This window comes from Dendrobates tinctorius, unplaced genomic scaffold (assembly GCF_039654945.1).
Source record: "Dendrobates tinctorius isolate UK_male_01 unplaced genomic scaffold, ASM3965494v1 ptg000384l, whole genome shotgun sequence".
In the NCBI taxonomy this organism is placed as follows: domain Eukaryota; kingdom Metazoa; phylum Chordata; class Amphibia; order Anura; family Dendrobatidae; genus Dendrobates; species Dendrobates tinctorius.
Window position 1 is genome coordinate 2,137,817 of NW_027362050.1, and position 6,655 is coordinate 2,144,471.

A 6,655-nucleotide genomic window follows, 5' to 3' on the forward strand; every position below is an offset into this window, starting at 1 on the left:
AAGGTCCCACAGGGAACTACAAAATAAAGTTTAGAAAAAAAAAATGTAAAAATTGAATAAGTCCATTGAAAAAAAGAACTAAAAAATAAGCATATTCTGATCTATCACAATATAAAATGAATTAACCTGACTGGTAAACAGCATAATGAAAAAAAAAAAAATGAATTTTTTTTTTTGTTTGTAATAAGAAGCGATGAAAATGTCGCATCTCTTATTCCAAAGTTGTATCAATTAAAACGAGATCTTAGGGTTAAAAAAAAAAGAATTCAACATACAGCTCCATCAATAAAAAAATAAAAATGTTAGGGGCCTCGGAACATGATAACACTAACAATTTTTTATTTTTTTATGAACTTCCAACATTTTTTGTTCAATTAAAAATGAAAAAAAAAATTATATATATATATATATATATATATACACACACAAGTTTGCTATCACCGTATTCATACTGAATCATATTACCAGGCCACTTTTACTGCACAATGAAGGCCATAAATCCACCACCTGCAAAAATAAATACACAATGACGGTATGGTGTTTTTTGAGCAATTTCATCCCACTTGAAATTTTAAAATTTTTGGAATACATTGAATGGTAACATGAACGGTGTCATTCAAAACTGCAACTCGTCCCAGAAACAAAAAAAACAAGCCCTCATATGAAGGAAAAGTTAAAAAAAAAAAAAAAAAAAAAAAGTTGTGGCTTTTGGAAGAAGAGGTAAAAATCAAAGTAGGATATATGCAGCGGCCAGATCGCCATTTTGGGAGAGCTTTAAAAAAAACGAAAACATCAGGAAGGTTTCATAGTGTAGTGGTTATCACGTCTGCTTTACACGCAGAAGGTCCTGGGTTCGATCCCCAGTGAAACCAAGTTTTAGAATTTTTGTAGTATATCCAACAAAATGCTACCAGCGATCACGTCCTGCAGACTCATTCATTCTGCATTTAATTTTTAACTTAAAAAAAAACCAACAAGCTTATTGGCCTTGTTCACACAGTGCACTATTGGAGGAGGGTTTTATTGTTTAATTTACTGACCTCTCTTCATTGGTCTGGCATTCCTTAGTGACAGTGGCCTCCTCAAGAATTGTTCGGGGAACATGACAAAGATTGTAAAATGTGTTGTCCTCCAAATTCCCTAGATCTCACTCTGATCAAGTATCTGCAGCTGTCCTGGAAAAACAAGTCTGACCCACAGAGGCTGCACCTCACAAAAAAAGTATTTAGTCAGCCACCAATTGTGCAAATTCTCCCACTTAAAAAGATGAGCGAGGCCTGTAATTGACATCATAGGTAGACCACAACTATGAGAGTCAAAATGAGAAAACAAATCCAGAAAATCACCTTGTCTGATTTGGCAAGATTTATTTAGCTAATTATGGTGGAAAATAAGTATTTGGTCACCTAAAAACATGCAAGATTTCTGGCTCTCACAGACCTGTAACTTCTTCTTTAAGAGTCTCCTCTGTCCTCCACTCATTACCTGTAGTAATAGCACCTGTTTGAACTTGTTATCAGTATAAAAAGACACCTGTCCACAACCTCAAACAGTCTGACTCCAAACTCCACTATGGTGAAGACCAAAGAGCTGTTGAAGGACACCAGAAACAAAATTGTAGCCCTGCACCAGGCTGGGAAGACTGAATCTGCAATAGGCAAGCAGCGTGGTGTGATGAAATCAACTGTGGGAGCAATAATAAGAAAATGGAAGACATACAAGACCACTGATAATCTACCTCGATCTGGGGCTCCACGCAAAATACCACCCCGTGGGGTCAGAATGATCACAAGAACGGTGAGCAAAAATCCCAGAAACACACGGGGGACCTAGTGAATGACCTGCTTAGAGCTGGGACCACGGTAACAAAGGCTACCATCAGTAATACACTACGCCTCCAGGGACTCAGATCCTGCAGTGCCAATCATGTCCCCCTGCTTAAGCCAGTACATGTCCGGGCCCATCTGAAGTTTGCTAGAGAGCAGTTGGATTATCTAGAAGAATATTGGGAGAATGTCGTATGGTCTGATGAAACCAAAGTAGAACTGTTTGGTAGAAACAAAACTCGTCGTGTTTGGAGGAGATAAAATGCTGAGTTGCATCCAAAGAACACCATACCTACTGTGAAGCATGGGGGTGGCAGCATCATGCTTTGGGGCTGTTTCTCTGCAAAGGCACTAGGACGACTGATACGCCGTGTACATGAAAGAATGAAAGGGGCCATGTATTGTGAGAGTTTGCGTGCAAACCTCTTTCCATCAGCAAGGGCATTGAAGAAACGTGGATGGGTCTTTCAGCATAATGATCCCAAGCACACCACCAGGGCAACAAAGGAGTGGCTTTGTAAGAAGCATATGAAGGTCCTGGAGTGGCCTAGCCAGTCTCCAGATCTCAACCCCATAGAAAACCTTTGGAGGGATTTGAAAGTCCATGTTGCCCAGAGACAGGCCCAAACCATCACTACTCTAGAGGAGATCTGCATGGAGGGATGGGCCAACATACCACCAACAGTGTGTGCCAACCTTGTGAAGACTTACAGAAAACGAAAACGTTTGACCTCTGTTATTGCTAACATAGGATATATAACAAAATATTGAGATGAACTTTCGTTAATGACCAAATACTTATTTTCCACCATAATTTGCAAAATAAATCTTGTCAAATCAGACAAGGTGATTTCCAGGATTTGTTTTCTCATTTTGACTCTCATAGTTGTGATCTACCTATGATGTCAATTACAGGCCTCGCTCATCTTTTTAAATGGGAGAAATTGCACAATTGTTGGCTGATTAAAGACTTTTTTTCCCCACTGTATAGGATCTGTGGTGTCAGACACCACAGTAACCTTGAGACATCTTGTGGAGTCCATGCCTCCATAGAGCAGAGCTCTTTGGGGGCACAAGCAAGACCTTCATAATATTAGGCAGGCGCCGGTTCTAACGTTCTGGCTGATCAAGTTGTAGGTGGAGATTTATTATGTGGACAATAGTATTTGGCCCCACATCTTACTCATTGATTTCAGGGTTTACCTTAAGTTCCATTGCTCCATTATAAATCAGCTAGCTCCTCGTCCCCCTGTGTATAACATCTGGCCCCTCGTCCCCCAGTATATAACATCCGGACCCTCGCCCCTGGTGTATAACATCTGTCCTCATTGCCTCCCCGTATACAAAATCCACATCCAGCCCCTCACCCCTGGTGTATAACATCCAGCCCCTCACCCCTGGTGTATAACATCCTGTCCCTCACCCCCAGTATATAACATCCAGCCCTTTGACACCAGTGTATATTATAATCTGGCCTCACACCCCCTGGTGTATAACACCCAGCCTCTTGTCCCACGGTGTATAACATCTAACTCCTCATTCCCTGGTATATAACATCTGGCCCCTCCCCCCAGTGAATATGATTCGGCCACTAACCTACCAATGTATAACACCCGGTCACTCGTCATCCGGTGTATAACATCTAGCCTCTCACCCCTAGTGTATAATCGCCAGACACTCGCCCCCTGTGTATAACATCCAACCCATCACCCCTGGTGTATAACATCTGACCCCTTGTTTATAAAATCCCCTCCTTCGCCCCCGGTGTATAACCTTTCGCCCCTCACCCCTGGTCTATTATATCCGCCCTCATTTCCCCTAGTATATAATATTCGCATGCGGACCCTCGCCGTTTGGTATATAACATCTGAACCCTCACCCCTGGTGTATAACATCCAGACCCTCGATAACCATCTGCATTTACTAATATGTGACAGATCGACCGGTGGTACAGAGCGCCCTGATACCGGCGCGGTCCTGTAATAGGAGCCACCGGTGTAACAAGCCCATTCATGACATTTCTTCCCTCCTAAATCGTCCCCTATCTCCTATTTCTTCCCTCCTAAATCGTCCCCTATCTCCTATTTCTTCCCTCCTAAATCGTCCCCTGTGAGTGATATTATTGGGAAGTTGGAGGAACAGCAGCAACTCAGCCACGAAGTGGAGACCCTGTAACGTTACAGAGCAGGGTCACTAAGTGCTGAGGAGCAGAGGGCAGAAAAGTCAGCACCATTCTGCTGACTCCATAACTGTAGAGTCCAGACCTGCTCTTATATTAACATCAGAACAAACACTGCGCCCCCACCAGGAGCTTCATGGCCGAGCAGTTGCATGCAGCCTTACATTACCAAGCACAATGCTGAGCGTCGGATGGAGTGGTGTAAAGCCGTCACCACTGGACTCTGGAGTAAATGTGTTCCGTACAGTGATGGATCACACTTCTCTATCTGATGCCTGGGTTTGGTTAGTGCCAGGAGAACGTTTGGTAGAGGAGGATAATGCTACTGGCTTGTTTTTCAGGAGTCGCCTTTGCTGCTTACTTCCAGTGAAGAGAAATCTTAATTCTTCAGCACAAGACATTTTGTACAGTTATAGTTTCTGCCTTTGTGGGAACAGTTTGGAGAAGACCCTTTTCTGTTCCCCATCACCCTGCCCAGTGCACAAGGTCCATACAGAAATGGTTGGGGGAGTTGGGTGGAAGACCATGACGCACAACCACGTGAACCAGATCGGAGATTGTGAGCCCGGCCTCTCTTCTGGATGAATGGGCAAAAAAGTGTAATGTGGAGGGGTCCTCATACCTCGATGTACGATGTGTGACCATACAGTAAGCTGCACCACTGCTCATATTCCAGATCTGTCACTGACTTGTGGTTTCTGGATTCACTTTAGCACCTTGAATTATGGTCTGTTACACATTCCAGTGGTGTTTTTATAGACCGGTGTAAAAATCCCCTTTGTGCTCCTGGATAAGAAACACATTCCACTATGATGAGGGTCCCTCTTCCCTCACAGCAGAGGAATCCTCTATATCCTTATGATTATTTAATCCGGTGCCAAGGAAAATGACTAAAAACGAGGGGAAACCAGAGAAAGGAAGGGGAATCTGGCAACAAGACCACAAGGCAATGAGCTGGAAGTGCTATGGCCTCTTTAACGGCATTGGGTGACAGTTTCGCTAATGAGATTTCATGGTGTTGGGTTTTACCGGGAGAACGTTAAAGGCATCACTCCTGGTAGGGTTGAGGTCAGACCCGGCTGCACTTTCCTCCGCTGATCCCCTCAGTACACGTACCGTATGCATGTAGCATGTCTGTGCACATACACTAGATTTTCTATTTCTTTTTCAATATTAATATTTTTATGGGTTAGATAACATGTCGGATATAAAAAAGCAAATAAATAAATTTCACAAAGGCAGGAAATGTGATAAAATGAAAAATATAACGGTAGCTGAAGTGCCACCACTACGGTGGTCAGTCTTCGACCTGTCCTGCAGATATGATGCGCAACGTAGCATATAACGGGCCTTGTCCCAACCTAACCATCACCACACTGGGAGCAGTGATTGACTGCAGCGGTCACGTGTGTATGAGTAGCATATCATCTTTACAAGACAAGTGAAAGATCCACGTGTCCACCAGGGAGGTAACACTGGAATTAACATGCATGAGGTTTTGTTTTTTTACTGTAGCATGTTTCATGCCTTTAGTAATTTTATGTTTATTTTAGCCCCGACAGCCCTTTAAGACTGAAATCACATATCTCTATTATAAGGTCCATGCTCTGGCTCCAATTCCAAGACTGACCGCGGGTCTACAGACCTGAACTAACAGTCTAAGGGCTTGTTTAGACAAGTGTATTTAGAGGATCTGTCACTTGCTAAAAAAATAGAGTGAAATACCTTGTAAAAAAAAACCTTGAGCTCTCCCAATTTTGCAGCTTTATTTCTGTTTTGTGCTGTGTCGCTCCATTGCAGAGATATTTGCATTTGTTGCTTTTGGAGCGCAGTATGTGAAATCTCTGCATGCAGTCCAACTAGGTGTTTCTTCAGAGTCTTCTCTGTTGGCGTGCACCTTCACACCTCCCTTCCAGATGTTGCCAATCACAACTGATCTAGCAGTCTGTAGATGTGATTGGCAGCATCTGGAAGGTGTGAAAGAACACTCCTCCAGAAAAAAAGACTCTTAAGAAATGTCCAGTTGGTCTGCAAGCAGAGATTTCACATGTTGCGCTCCAAAAGCAACAAATGTTAATATTTCTGAAATAATGTGACGCAGCGCACAACGGAAAAGAGCGGCAGAATCAGGACAGCTCAGGGATTTTTACAATGTATTTAACTCAATGTTTTTAGCAATTGACAGGTCCTCATTATACGATTGCGTGCAGTCAGTATGTAAAATGGGTAACGTAAGGGCAATGCGATTCAACGTAGGAATTCACATGAATGTTTTCACACACGGACCGTATTCCAGATCAGACTAATCAGTCAATGGGTGCGCAAAAATGGATCACATATGGGATACCAATACCATCAGTATGTCATATGTCTTTAATGGAGCCATTACAATTATTAAGATGCAAAACTGTATTTGCCTTTTTTTGTGGCTTTGCAATACAGATTTACAAGGACATTTAATGCGCTAGTCTGAACGAGGTCCAATACAGATTCTTGTTCGCACATCCTTTTAGTGCCATGAGTAAAATATGCTGGCCTTATGGCTAAGGTTTAGGACATCTGTCTCATCTTTTAGCTGATGTTCAAACTAGCTTTGGTGGAAGAGAAGCCTTCGCAGTTTTTGCTCTTTTGTCTTTTTCAGCGCAGATGC

General features: G+C 42.6%; 1 non-coding gene across 1 annotated transcript; it reads left to right on the forward strand.

Annotated features, from left to right (window-relative positions):
- The first annotated feature begins 799 nt into the window (after positions 1-799).
- TRNAV-UAC (transfer RNA valine (anticodon UAC)) lies at positions 800-872 on the forward strand. Its single transcript has one exon. It is a non-coding gene; the product is annotated as a tRNA-Val (tRNA).
- Positions 873-6,655: the final 5,783 nt, after the last annotated feature.